Consider the following 15,602-nt stretch of genomic DNA (forward strand, 5'->3'; position numbering starts at 1 on the left):
TGTCTAGCTATGTCCCTGTGGCCAAACATGAAATGTTTACATCATCTTCTGAGACTTCCTCAGGACCTTAGTGGACCTCAGTGGACAATGTAGTGATTTTATTACATGTATTCTTCCAAGGAGTGTCAGACTGAGTTGTATCACTATTCTGACCCCCATCTTGCTGTCACAACACTGTGATGCATGTTAGGGTGAGAGAAGAGCGTAACTGTTCCATGGTCACCCAGTGAGAGCTTCTTGGCTGAATAAAGATTCAGGCATGAGTATCTCCAGTGGAGGGCAGTAGGAAGAGAAGAAGACCACATACTAGATGGATAGACTCAATCAGGGCAGAGCAGTAGGAGACAAAGGGTGCTTGGAGACATCTCATGCACAGGGTCACTGTGAGTCGGGGCTGACCCAAGGGCAGTTAACAGCAACAAAATCTCCAGTCCCATTCTGGCATTCTAACAACTGTAGCACACCATTTCACTGCAAGCAAACACTTCCTCTCAAATCAAAGTTTTTACATAGCAGGTAGATTGCATCCCAGGTAACCTAAACAGCAGGTTTGTGACCACTGACCTCTATTTTCCTGTGTCAAGCCAACATTTCATCACTATCCTTTGTATAATTTCTTCATGAGAAGAACTGTTATTCCTTTGTGAAACCAGAAATAGGAAAACTGGATGCTAAAGGATGTTTCAAAATAACTGGAGACATTGGATCACATCTTGCAAATTAGAGGCAGTGGAGACGCCTTGGTGTCTACACCAAGACATATATTTATAGATCTACTAAAGGTGGAACTTATTTATATGTTTCTTCCATATAAATATCTCTCTGGCAAATGCAGGCCAGCTAGATTATCTTTCGATTGCTTCATGGCATTGAATGCTTCCAGGAGTGCTGTGAAATTAAACTGAGAGAAAGCTGGCTGCCTCATTTGAAGGTATCTATCAAGGCAGTTATATGGGAAATGTTAAGTTATGCTGGCTGAGTCTTCTGTATGGACCTTTATTGCCTTTCTTAAGTTGAACCAGAGAAATAACAAATGGATGGCGGCTGCATCAGGTTTTGCTGGGAGATTTTTAATCTGGAGTTGTCAAAAGAGGTATAAAGGGGACAGTAGCATCATATTCCAATGATGCTAAAGCCCCTGGAAAAGTACTTACATAAATTGCTTAGGGTGTGTTCCAGGAAGGACTGGATATTGAGGGCAATAAGTATAGAGGCAGTGAAGCTGCTGCAGCTGAACACAGTCATACATTATGGGGACTTCACACCCATTTGTACAGAGAACGTCTCCCTGCCAATGCATTTTTCCCCTCCAGGAGTTGCAATACTTTAGCTAATTACCTGAGTCAATAGTTGAGGCGTCTTTGCTAGTGAATTAAGAACAAGAAATTTATTACAGCTGATAGAAAATGAGATCATTTCACAACCATAAAAAAGGTTCCAGATATACAGGTTTTTACTGCCATTTAACATTAGAATTTCATACACACACACATACACCAAAACACAGACGTAAATCTCTGCATCTGGATGCATATTGGCAGTGTAATAGGTTATACAGAAACTCTGTGCTAAATCATCCTCAGAAGGACCTAATTTTCCTGATTCTTTTTTTCAGTTTGAACACATCATGGATGGTCATCATATATATTGCCGTCCTTTTGCTATTCTTGCCCCAACCAGTCTGTTGCTAATCAATATTGTAGAGCACCTTGCCACCTAGAAATATTCTTCCCTGTTGGCAGAGGCCAATGAGAGAAGCCATCAATATACCCTATTCTTCCTTCATCCATTGACATCTGGTGTGGAAGATTCTTTGGACTGCATGAATTTAAAAATAACAGGCAGCAGCTAAGCACTTGGTGACCTTGCTTGTATAGTCATGGCTATTTTGAAATGAAAGCACAGAATTAGTTTCCAGTCTGGTTCTACATATGGAAGAAGTCTCATTGTATTGAATTAAATTAAATGCAATTTAATTTCCAATTGTGCTATAGATTGAAGTCTTAACAGCAAAGTAACAAATATCTGCGGTCACGTTTCCACCTACAGTGCCATTGTTTGTTCCTTTGCTCCAAACCTGCAAGCAATACAACTTTCACATGCTGCAATGCTTTGTAGCATTGTTCTGACACAGCAAGCACCAAATAGATTCCATTTTTGCTGCTACAAATTTTAAGATCAAGCCATAAGTCACTGGAATGGAATTCAGAATGAAAACTATATTGATTCATACAACACCAAAAGACATAAACTTCAGTGTTTTGTTCATCCAGGGGAAAAATATTAGATTTATGTATACATAACAAGAAGCAGAGAGGAGCAGAGTAATTCCACACAAATGCCTGATTGCAGGAATCCTTAATTATCTGTCACCTAATTTTTTAAAAAAGAACAAAGTGTTAGAATTAAAAAGGAGAGGAAGATATTTTCAAGTAGAGTGTATTAAAATGAGTATATTTTTGCTACCTTAAATATATATATATATATATATATATATATAGAGAGAGAGAGAGAGAGAGAGAGAGAGAGAGCTACATTACTTACCCTAAGACAGCTTCCTGCCAATTTTAATAGCTTTTGCTAAAACTTTGGATGAGAGGGAAAGTGCCTTGAGGGGAAAATGGCAAGTATTAAAAATGAGATTGAGCTGCAGAGATGATTATTTCATATAAGATATTTCTCCACAAATCATCTTAACTTTTGTAGTTAAACAAATGCTCTTAAAATGAAACACTAAAGCTATGACAGGGATGACTGCCTGGGTCTCTTTAGCCTTTAGCTGTCGATACAAATAGATGAGCACAAGAGCTAAAACGGTGCAACCACTGTTCTTCCTGTTGTTAACCTAATCTCCTTCTCGTTGTTTTTCACATCTAATGTCTTGAAGTAAATCCACAAACCAAACAGCTGGCCACTGGAGTTCAGATAATGTCCAACAACCCTTGCACAATGTTCAGATATATTCACATGTATTGTCCACCCCACCCTCCAACATACTTAATGGGAGGAAGCAGAATTATGGCTACTGGCCATATTCTGATCTTCAAAAATTCAGCAGAAGGTGTGAAAGAGTCAGTAAAACTGTTGGATCAAAGTTCCTCCTTGGAGTTGGGGACTTGGAGTTAATGATCAGGCTCATATTACTGCAGAAGTTAAGTGTGGGGCCTCAGATTATGAGCTCATCTACACTGGACAGAATACTTGCGACTGCTCCCCAAGTATTCTGGGCCCAGAGCTACTCCAGATTCCCCCTCTTATATCCACACTTTGTAGTGAGACTGGGATCTGTCTACTGTCTAGTACATGCTTTCTGCTGAATGCTTCTCACTGTGCCACCTGGTCCCATCACCATTGGCCCAAGTGAGATCAGAACTGAGGCACCCACCATCCATCACATGGATGGGCACCTCATTGTGAACTCAGAGGGAGTGACCCATGCCACCAATAGTGGCATTGGGTAGCACAATGGGATGCTTGTATAAACATCTGCCCAGTGTCACTCTGGTGTGCTCCATTTTTTTCTGCAAAATCCGGAGCAAACTGTGAGTTTTTTAAAGCCAGTTTAAGAGTGAAACAGATTGTTGCGAAAGCAATCCACACTTGAATCATGGCTTTGGCCCTGCATCATGTAGACAGATCATAGTAAGGACAGAGATGAAGCTGGTTTAAATGGCCCATTTAGACATGCCCTATGAATCATAGTCAGAAGAGGTCACAACCACCTTTACTGCACATTACTGCTTGTGGAATTGAGAAACGCAAAACAAAAGTATTCCTGAAAGAAGCCCATCCAACTTTTGTTTACTTCCCCAATGCATTATATTCCACTGCCAAAAAGTTCTTACTGTCATGGCATGCAAAGTACAGATGACATGTTCCTTTTGTTGGGTTGCATCACACTATTCAGGATACGTGAAGATATTAAAAATGAGGTTGTGCTGTCTTCCTCTGTGGGCTAACCCACAGCCCTTTTTGTTGGTTGAACCACACATAGAACTGGCAATACTCAAAACCAAAAACAGTAAAGCTAGTGGAAAACAGTTTATACATTTTGTTAATTGTTAATACGTTTTTAAAACTAACTCAATTGCACTTTTGCTAGAAGTGGGATGGGAATTAACTATCAAGTTATGTTAAATTGCTATTTAAATGCTTGCACTAAAAGTCTTAGTAGAATTAAGCTGAAAATGCCTTCAGTGGTTATTACTGATTTATTACTTTATTTTCACATGCATACTGATTCTCACAGCAAACATTCTAGATTTAGGAGTTGTAAAATGCAGTTTTTTTGGAAGAGATGAAAAGCATGCAGTGAAATATCAGTTGCAGAACACAGGAAACCTACCTGGATGCAGGGGGGGGGGGGGGACACCTTCCAAATTGCATTTACTACTACTTGGTTTAAAATCTTTTAACCTTGGGATTAACTAAACTATCATTAAAAATTGTTGGCTTTGTAGTACTTTTTCATTTAACAGCTTAATTCTGGAGTTAAATTAATGCTAAAATTCTAACTTAAGTTCTCACTTTTGGTAAACAATTTCTAACTTAATTGATAATTTAGTTGCTATAAACTTGTTAGATCCTGTGTCTTCTCAGACACGTTGTCAGTGTGGGATTCTGAGGGCCTTCATCCAAAAATTGAACTTATCTAAGCTCTGGTAATATTTAATTGCTGCAGGTGTGCAAATAACGCATACCTGGATTGTACTGGAACAACCCCAGTGAATATGCATATGCTAAAGACAATTGGACAAGATTTTTAAATGTTGCCCCTTCTGCCTGCTGTGCCAATGCAGTTAATGGCTTTTGGACTGTCTCCATGGCCCAGTGGGTAATGCCCAATTGAGCTCTAAGAGAATTCATCCAACGCCATAAGGAAAGACAGAAGGGTGATTCACATGATATTTTGCACATCAGCTGCTCACATATTGGTGAAAATTTAGCAGAAGTGAAAAGTTGTTTCATATGATGCTGAACAACTGTTACCAGCAGTAATAGAAAAGTGAATCACACGATGCTCAGCAACACTCATAATCTTTGGGAGCTGGCAGGACCCATTCTAACATGCATGATTTGAACTTATTAATGATGAGGATATATAAATAATGTGTCAGTTGAGTTCCTCATTTGCAGGTCTTGCAATGAAATTATTACTCAGTTCAAATATTCATTTAAGGTAATTCATTTCTCAGACCGTTTCAGAGCATTATATTCTCCTTGATTAACATTGCCCTGATTACTTCCATCATTACAGCAGCAGCATGACATTAATTTGTTGGAGGCAGGGAGAAATTGCAGAAAGACATAAATCGTCCCATTACAGCAATGGCTTTGCAAGTTCTTTGATTTGAAAGATGGACAACCACAGATGTATCTCCACTTCTCCAAACGAGGCCAGGTGATATTTATCAATCAGGAGCTATAATCACTTGCTTGGCTGGAAATGTACCAAGAGCAGATTTACCACTTCATAGACATGAAAGCCAAACCAGCCACCACAGTGTGGTCGCAAATTCCAAAGTTTAAATGTGTGTTGTATAAGCAAACACTTCATTTTATCTATCCTGAACTTCCTGCACTCGTTACTTAGAGAGATCTTGTAGCAACTTTGAGACTAACTGAAAGAAAGACATTGGCAGCATGAGCTTTTGTAGACTTCAGTCTACTTCCTCAGATGTTCCTGCACTCATGTTCATAGGATGATCCTGAATTCTAATATTAGGAGAGAGCAAATCTTCTCCCTCTCCACTTTGTATGCAGTGCACATAATTTTCATATAAACCTATCTTGTTCCCTTTACTTGCATTTTTCTCTAAGATACAGAGGTTTGACATTTCCTAATTTGGGGGCTGCAACAGAGCCTTGATCAATTGGGTTGCCTTTTTGTCTACCTTCTCTAGCTCTACAATATCTTTCTTGGTGGTTTTGAGACTAGAACTACATACAGCAGGAGGGGACAACCTGTGACCTTCCAGGTATTCCTGAACAGCAACTCCCATTATCTTGTAACCTCTGGTTATGCTGGATGAGGATGGTGGGAACTGTAACCAAAAACACGTGGGAGACTATTGATTACCCACCCCAGAGTATATTCATTAATAAAAACATTATTATTATTATTATTATTATTATCATCATCATCATCATCCTGCCCTTCTCCCAAAGCTGGGACTCAGGGTGGCTTACAACATTAAAAAACACCATACAGTTAAAATATACAAAAATATTATATTACAATAGAATTAAATTGCTACAATTAGAATTGAATTGCTACAATACACATGGGCTGGCATCCTATTCAGCAATTATGATGACGTGCATCTGACTTACAACAGTGCAGTTCATGTTTACATTTAATGCACTATTGGCACAACCAAACAGCCCCCTCCAAAACCTTCCTTTGAAGTCATGAAGCCCCCAACATGAGGGGCAGTTGAGTGATGACATGGTCAGCACTCTTTCTGTAGCTGAGTTTGCTTGTTGCAGCATAGCCAGCTACAGGAAAAGGGCTGAACATGTCATCACTCACACCCCACTCTCCAGCATGTTGGAAATAGCTACATCAGGGATGCATGACTTAAAAGGTAGGTTTTAAGGGGGCTGCATTAGGAAATATGAGCCAGGAGAATTTTCTGATTTGAGCATTGGACTAACAATCCAGGAGACCAGTGTTCAAATCCCAGCTCCGCCATGGAAACCCCAGACAATTCACACTTTCTCAGCCTCAGAGGAAGGCGAAGGCAATCCTCCTTTGAACAAATCTTGCCAAGAAAACGCATGATAGGTTCACCTTAGGGCAGGGGTCGGCAACCTCCGGCCTGTGGGCCGGATGCGGCCCGCGGGCACCTTTCTGCCAGCCCCCGGTCCCTCCTGCCGCCGAAATCGCCGCTGATTTCGGCCGCTCCGGCCGCTGTTTTGCCCTTCAAAATGGCGGCACCCATTAGGAGGCCCGATGCGGCCTCCGGAGCCCTGAAACGTGGCTCCAGGAGCCGCACCGGGCCTCTGGGAGGCCCGATGCGACAGCCGGAGCCCTGAAACGGGGCTCCAGCAGCCGCACCGGGCCCCTGGGAGGCCCGATGCGACAACCGGAGCCCTGAAACAGGGCTCCAGGAGCCACACCAGGCCTTCAAATGGGTGCCGCCCACCTCCCTCCTGGCTCCGCCCACCTCCCTCCTGGCTCCGCCCTCCCTCCTCCCTCCTATAAATGGAGGAGCGGGGGGAAGGAGGAGGATGCAGAGAGGGAGGGAGGGAGGGAGGGAGGGAGGGAGGGAGGGAGGGAGGGGAGGAGGAGAGGGAGAGAGGGTGGGAGGGAGAGAAGAGAGAGGGAGGGAGGGGAGGAGAGAGAGAGAGAGAGAGAGAGAAAGGGTGGGAGGGAGAGGAAAGAGAGGGAGGGAGGGGAGGAGAGAGAGAGAGAGAAAGGGTGGGTGGGAAGGAGAGAGAGGGAGGGAGGGGAGGAGAGAGAGAGAGAGAAAGGGTGGGAGGGAGAGAAGAGAGAGGGAGGGAGGGGAGAAGAGAGAGAGAGAGAGAGAGGGTGGGAGGGTGGGAGTGAGAGGGAGGGAGGAAGGGAGAGAAAGAAAGTGGTTTGAGACAGTGGCATGCGTTTTTTGCTGTTTTGTGGCCTTGCCTAGTCGCTTCCATTCTTACAAATATTGCTATTATTATTGTTGTTATCCTTTGGTATTCTCTTTGCAAAATCCCCCTGCCTACATGGACTTGCTTGCTCTTTTCTGGGTTGAGACAGTGGCATGCGTTTTTTGCTGTTTTGTGGCCTTGCCTAGTCGTTTCCATTCTTGCAAATATTGCTATTATTGTTGTTGTTGTTATCCTTTGGTATTCTCTTTGCAAAATCCCCCCACATGGACTTGCTTGCTCTTTTCTGGGTTGAGACAGTGTGCATGCATTTTTCCTGTGTTATGGCATTGCCGGCCCTAGTAGCTTCTTGCAAATATTATTATTATTATGCGGCTCTGCCCCTGGAGGGTGTAAACTCCGCCCCTGACATGTGGCTCCGCCCCCGGATAGTGGAAGCTCCGCCCTGGCATGCGGCTCCGCCCCAGAGGGTGGAAGCTCCACCCCCCCATGTGCGGCTCCGCCCCCGGAGGGTGGAAGCTCCACCCCTGGCTTCGGCCCCCCAGTTGTCTGAGGGACAGCAACCCGGCCCCCGGCTCAAAAAGGTTGCCTACCCCTGCCTTAGGGTCACAATAATTCAGAAACTACTTGAAGGCACACAACAACAACAACAATTAGGACACATAGCTACTAGCCGTAGCTATGTCTCTGTAGCCATGTCTCCCAATACAGTCAGAAATATGTTATGTCAGGAGATAAAATGTGTATGATTTATTTTTGTTCTTAGTGTTAAAAATCTGTTAACTGATGCAGAAATTGAATGAAACAAACTGTAGGCTGGGAAATGGAGAGAGAAAAAACACTAAGTGAGACCAAAACTGAAAGATGCATCTATCCCTAGTATAAGCTAGTGGATAAATTCTTCTGCTTTGGGGCTTGCAACTTATCTAAGTATGAAATGTTATTATCCTCCCTTTGCCACTTGCATAATAAAATGAGTTAAAACTAAATATCACATTTTTCTTGCAAATAAACAGAAAATGGCACTTGAGTTGGGGAGAGAAATACATCACGTTCACAGTCCTGAATCGGGACAGTTGTCTGGAACTATTTATACACTGCACACACTTGTAAATGCTAATCCATCTTTTCATAGGCATGTTATTTCATTGATCAGATTCAGAGTTTAAAAACGTAAAGGGCTTCTGGTCAGGAAAGAAACAAAGCAAAACAAAAGCCCAGAAAATTGGTAGCTCAGTTGTAAACAGCACAGCAAATAAAAGCTTTATTTAACAGAATGTATCATAAATTGTACGAAACCAGACTCTAACAATCAATTTTGTAATAGTTACCAGCATTTAAGAAACAAACGATTCCTAATATCAACTGCTATTTACACATTTGTTTATTTCATTTCATTTCTATGCCATCTTTCTCCCAGAAAGGGACCCAAGGCTGCTCAAAGATAAAACTGTTTTAAAACTTTACAATAAAAATTTAAAAACAATTAAAATCAACTCGTTAAAAACAGTCTAAAACTATATAAAATATACAAAAGTTAAAGATATAACTAAAGCACACACACCATATAAAAGCCTCCCTGACATTAGTATATATTAAAAGTCTCTATATAACACATCATAGAATAAGGTCTGCAACAGCATGTTTTGTCCTATGAAAATAATGTTTTCTTTCAAAATAAATCCAGAGGTTCCTGAATATAATGCCTGTGACTTACTTTGGCTAGGTCTATACAATCTCTCAGAAACACCTCCAAAGATCAGGGTGCTTCTCGACTCATCGCTTCAGATGAGAAATCAGGCAAATGCAACGGTCAAGAGGGCCTGTTATCAGCTCCGGCTGATACGTCAGCTGCGCCCTTTCCTGGAACGGGGGGACCTCGAAACGGTAGTACATGCACTGGTAACCTCAAGACTTGATTTTTGCAATGCGCTCTACATGGGGCTACCCTTGTCCCTAGTCTGGAAACTTCAACTGGTACAGAATATGGCAGCCAGATTGATTACAGGAACAACTAGGAGTGACCTTATTGAAATCACTCCACTGGCTGCATATTCATTTCCAGGCACAGTACAAGGTGTTGGTCATTACCTTTAAAGCCCTCCATGGCTTGGGCCCAAGCTACTTAAGGGATCGCCTCCTTCCATATAATCTGCCCTGTACCCTCAGATCCTCTGGGAGGAATTTGCTGCAGTCCACAAAGACCAGATTGATGGCAACCTCCCAGAGGACTTTTTCCGCAATCGCTCCCACTTTATGGAATGGGCTGCCGGATGAGATCCATCAAATTGCCAACCTAGAGAGCTTCAAGAAAGCTGTCAAGACATATCTCTTCCAGCAGGCCTTCATGGAATAGAACCCGGCCATGTAACGCTCCCCCCACAGTCCTATACAAGCGAAGACTCTGCCCACCGTTATTTTATTATTGTAGTATTGTTTTTAGATTTTTATCGTCTGTACTTTTAATGGATGGAATTGTTTAATCCTTTTTTAATGGGGGGGGGGGAATTGTACATATTGTATTTTTTTAAAGGTTGTATGCCACTTTGATTGTGGTAACAAAAAGCGGGATATAAATTAAAGTTTTATTATTTTTATTTATAACAAAAAATGTGCAGGCAAATCTGTGTAATGTATCACTCTTCCTTCATGAGATTCCCAGTTCCAGTGTTAATAAATTCGACATGGGCAAAGAGGTATTTACATAATGCTGAGCAAAACTTGTATTTCTGGCCCAGATAGGCATGGAGATATGGCTTCTGTGACTCAAGCAGGCATGTTTAGATGTACAAAAGAGGTGGGGCACGGGTCTTCCCACGTCAGTGGGGTGGTGAATCCATTCCAGTCTCAAGTTTAAATAAGCTATCCAAAGTGCTGAACCTGTTTGGGGGACAGAGTTCAGCACCTTGGTTAGTTCCTTTAAATATCAGACAAGAAGCCAGGTTGTCAGCCAGCTTTCACCTGTTTCTAGGCATGTTTCATGCTGGGCTTGTTAGTACATCAACTGGTCCAGATTCCAAGCTTTCAGTTTTTATAAAAAGAAAGTCTGTAGTCCTTATAGGAGTGGAGTTTGGGGGCAAAATGTTCAGTCACTCTTCTATACAATTGCCTTCTTAGGAGTTGCTGTATAAGAGTAGTTGGCATCCTTTTAGTGACATGTGAGATACAATTGCTTTGTGACAAATAAGCTCACCCCTACCTTTGAGCGTCTTTAGCCAAAAAGTAAAATCTCACACTTTTTGACTGACATTGGAGACCCATCTTCTCTCAATTCCCAATTTCAAGTTCCCTCTGCTAGTGTAACAATGCTGCAGAAAATATTAGCTTTGGGGGGAAGTCCTTGCAAAAGTCTGTTTCAAAATTGCAGATAAAATAATGGAATCATTGGAATGAACAAGGAGAAATGCAGTGAACAAGGAGAAATGCAACAAAGCTAGGTAAAAGATGTGATGCAATGGTTACTTTTAAGGCTGCAGGGGGTCTGTGGTTTTGTTTTGTTTTTTCCATAACTTGGTTCATGTGGCTATCATATGCATTTTTATTAGATGTCAAGAAAAAATAACTAAATGCCCATTTTATGAAAGGCAATTGAGGTTCTCCCATTGGTTAAAGTGTAAAGAAAACCACCAGTGGGGGATATAAATAAAGTGATGGGTGGAAAGGAGGGAAGAGAAACTGGGAGAAGCAGTGTAATACTGCAAAGAGCACTGTTTTAATTTTTAATGTGTAATGTTTTTAACTTGCTAAAAAAATTAAATTGTTTTTTTAACCCTTGTATCTACATTTTAATGTTTTTGTATTGTTTTTATCATGTGTATGTGTTGTGTGCTAACAAGTCATTTTTCAATTTATGGCAATCCTAAAATGAATCTATCATGGGATTTTCTTGGCAAGATTTATTCAGAGGAGGCTTGCCATTGCCTTCCCCTGAGGCTGAGAGCATGTGACTTGCCTGATGTCACCCAGTGGGTTTCATGGCAAGCTGGGAGTGAAACCCTTGTCTCCATAGTCATAGTCCAACATTCAAACCATTACACCCGCTTGTACTATTTCAAATTTGTTGTTAGCCCCCTTGAATCTGTATATCATAAGAAAGGCAGGAAAGAAAGAAAGAAAGAAAGAAAGAAAGAAAGAAAGAAAGAAAGAAAGAGGCAAAATATAGTCATACGGTGATGGAAGGGTCAAGGGAGAAAAAAGTGTTTCTCCTTACTTTCCTTTGCATTTGCTAATCCATCAAACAGAATCACTTGCAGAACATTCCTGTGGGATTTTTTGGCTCAAAAAAACTGATGACAAAAAAAAGCCTACAGTGATCTGAGGCAAATAACAACAGAAGTACCTGTGCATTTGTTGTTGTTGATGATGATGATAACGACGACTGACACACTAAGAATGTGCATGTCCACTTTACATGGGTCCTACCTTGCTATTAATATCTACAACAAGCCTTAAGGTTGGCTGAGAGGCATTAATGGCTTCTTGTGGTAAATTCCATGTCTAGGCAAGGATCTGAACTCCAAATTCAGCATGATCAACATTATATTATTTCTGTCAGAACAGTAGTTACTATAAAAAAAATGATACCAAGGTTGAAACATAGTTGTAGTAAGAAAATTCAATGATGAATGTGTTGAATGTGCATAATTAGAATGCAAATTAATAATGTGCATAATATATTCATTTGCATAATGCACAAATTATATACCCAGAAATGAGGGGTTGGAATGTGGCATGCCTAACCTAGAGTAGATTTATCAAACTACTGACATGAAAACCACCAGCTGCTACTGGTGAGATTGGCAACTTTCTCCCAACCTCTCTCTCTCTCTCTTTGCTGGATTATACCTGGTATCTGCATAGGGATAAGATGCTTTTACTGGACTTGCTCGGAGTTATCCAAAAGCTACATTAAATCATCTAAATATAAGGCTTTTTGTGGGGTCATCCCATCTTAAGTGTGGGTATTGATCTAAGTGAGCCAATGTTTGTTGAGTATACTGGCTGAGATTCTATATTGTCCAAGAACTGCTATGGCTCGCTATTCACCACCTTATGACTCACAGTTCTGCTGCAATAAACCTCATGAACAGCCATTCTGTAGCTGGGTGGGTGGGGGTTGGAAAAGCATCTGCCCCATTGCAAGACACAGGCCAATGCATCTTCTGCCTCGATGGATGGTCTCATCAGCCTGCATTTGGCTATGGGGCATAACCAGACTCTGATCTCCCATGCTCTCCACCAACCATTGAGTGGCCTCTGAGGGAGGCTATTGTAACAAAGCTGTGCCTCCTTGTGGTGGGACTTGGGTCATTGTAGCAAGTGGAAGAGAATATCAATGTCTGCAATGACCAGGGGGTAAAAAGACATGCACATGTCACTAAAAGGATGCCAACTACTCTTATACAGCAACTCCTAACAGTTGTAGTCAATGGTTGGGTATAATGGGAGTTGCAAGCCAGTAAAATCTGGAGATCCACACATTTTCCAGATGTGCTTTTAGCTGACAGGGGAGATAATGAAGACAACACTTGCTCAGGGCTCATTTTATCCTGTTGCTAACCCTGAATCCCATTGTGGCCCAGCACTAAAGAATAAGACTCCATAAGCCTTCATTTTGCTACATGAATCCTATTTGGTGTTTATTCCTTTCCTCTGTAATTTCTCTATGAAATAAAAGAATATGTAAGAGAATATATGTTTGCATTCTGGGGAGTACTGGCATCTCCACCACCACTACCTTTGCACTGGTCACCCAAGACAAAGGATGAAAGAAAGTGTGGCTTTTTACAAATTTGGATATGGTAATTTGTACTCATAGATTCAAGCTTAGAAACAATTGCTATCATTTAAGTATATATATATATATATGTATATAGGTATTTATATCCCGCCCTTCAGCCTAATGGCTCTCAGGGCGGCTTACAATTATTATTTTTAATCAGACAGTTCCTTGCCCTCAGGCTTACAATCTAAAAGCATGCTGGGGCGCGGCAGACCTCCGTGGCGCCAGGCCCCTGGCGGCAACGCTGCCTGCCCAGTGAGTTGGGCGGCAGCCTTTGCCTGTGAGGGCGTCACCACAATAAAACGCAAGTAGAAATACAATATAGTGGGGAAGACATTGACACGATGATAGTTTACTTTCTGAGATCCTGCTTGAAGCTGGTGGAGTGTAACGTTTGGCCACAATATTTATGCAGAGATTTGGTACCTGGGTGCCATCTGGCAGCCATTATGCAGTCTAGCAAAACCACAAGATAGTAGATACTTCCTTTTCCAATGTCAAATACCTTAGTTGTGCTAGCATAACTCCTGGATATGCTGGCATAAAGCTACAATAGGATTCCAGCCTAAAATTGCAATTTTCAGGTTCCTTGCTTGAGCACTCTTATGGTTCTTTGCCTGGACATGGACTTGGACTGGGCAGTATTTCAAACAGAGCATGCCTTCAAAAAAGGAGTGTCTTTGAAAAGCCCTTCAAAGTGACTGCTATGCTTTAGAAAGCAGGACACACAGGCTAGAATCCTGTTTGATGTCTTATATATACACAAATTCCCCCATGGAAGCATTTTTGTCTGATTTGGAACATCCCTATTCAGGACAAGATGGCAGAAGTGCACCTGACACCATGGCATATATGGATAAATTGTATTTTATACTGTTGCTAAGTTATTTGGATTATGATATATTGTATTCCTATATTTTTCCCCCAGGTATTATGTTATGTTTTTAATTTAATTCGTATAATATTGTTTTGATTTGAATTTGCGTTGAGGGACTGGAAAAGGGATTATTTATGAAAACTATTTGATTGTAATGTTTATGCTTTTTGTTTGATTGCTACCTTATTTATATTATTTATTGTTTTTGTTGTTTTATAGTGGTCAGGGGATTGAGAAGGGGTTAATTTGAATCTTATTGCAATTTTTTGTATTGTATCTTTTTTTACTGTTGTTAGCCACCCAGATTCCCCATGATTGGGCGGGATACAAATAAATCTATATTATTATTATTATTATTATTATTATTATTATTATCATCATCATCATCTTAGGTGCAGGGAAGCCTCACAAATGCAGATGTACATGGCCATTTGGTTGCATATTCAGTTGTGCAACATTGCAATTCATTGATGAGGTGTCATTGCTCACCACCATGTAACTCCATGAGTATACAGTTGCATTCTGTCTCCTTAATGTAGAAGCTTAACCATTATTTCTTTTAAGTACTTAAGTTTTATGTTATCTTGTTATACCATTTCCTTACTATTGCATTTTCAGAGCTAGGCCAGGGTAACAAGGAAAGGTATCCCATTGGAAAGTGAACCTCTTTGGAGACCTCTGGTCTGCTCAAATTTTGTTTTTCCTTTACAGTTCTTACCTCCTCCTTATCCAATCAATGCTGCTCTTCCCATTGAGCCCCACTGTCCATACTTCAGCAGGGACAAAATCAATTGAACTGTTTGTGATCTCTAGAGTGTGAGCTGCAAAAAACAAAATACAATTGCTGTCTCAGCATTTATATATATAATATTTTAAGAGAGGGAACCTAAAAGCACTCATCTTCAAACTACTGTGTTTATTTTATCCACTGTATATGAAAACTGGCACTGTGCATATCCAGCTACTGACCTAATAAACAGACAAATGTCACCCATATCTGTGTTGGACTCCCTTTCATACCTGTCTAGATTTAGTAGCTTGAGAAAATACATTCATCTTTGAAACACCAGTCAGCTCTCATGCTTATTTTAAATCCAGCACTGTTGTGAATTCACTTCCCCATGTTATAAAGAAGGGTGAGCAACCAAGCTGCTGGTGCAGATCTTGCCAGAGTGCCCACTGCCAATTTTGCTATCATGGTGACAGAAATCCTTTTTAAAAGGAAGGAAGGCAGTCAGGGAGGGAATTTTAAAAGGGAGGGGGATGTATCTTTTCAAGGAGAATCCTCTAGGAAGCCTCTAGGAAGCACAATTCTCCATAAAAACAAGATGCACATCTTCACACACCCCA

The sequence above is a fragment of the Sceloporus occidentalis genome, unplaced genomic scaffold (assembly GCF_023333645.1).
Source record: "Sceloporus occidentalis isolate IW3139 unplaced genomic scaffold, rSceOcc1.0.p SCAF_7, whole genome shotgun sequence".
NCBI classification, from domain to species: Eukaryota; Metazoa; Chordata; class Lepidosauria; order Squamata; family Phrynosomatidae; genus Sceloporus; species Sceloporus occidentalis.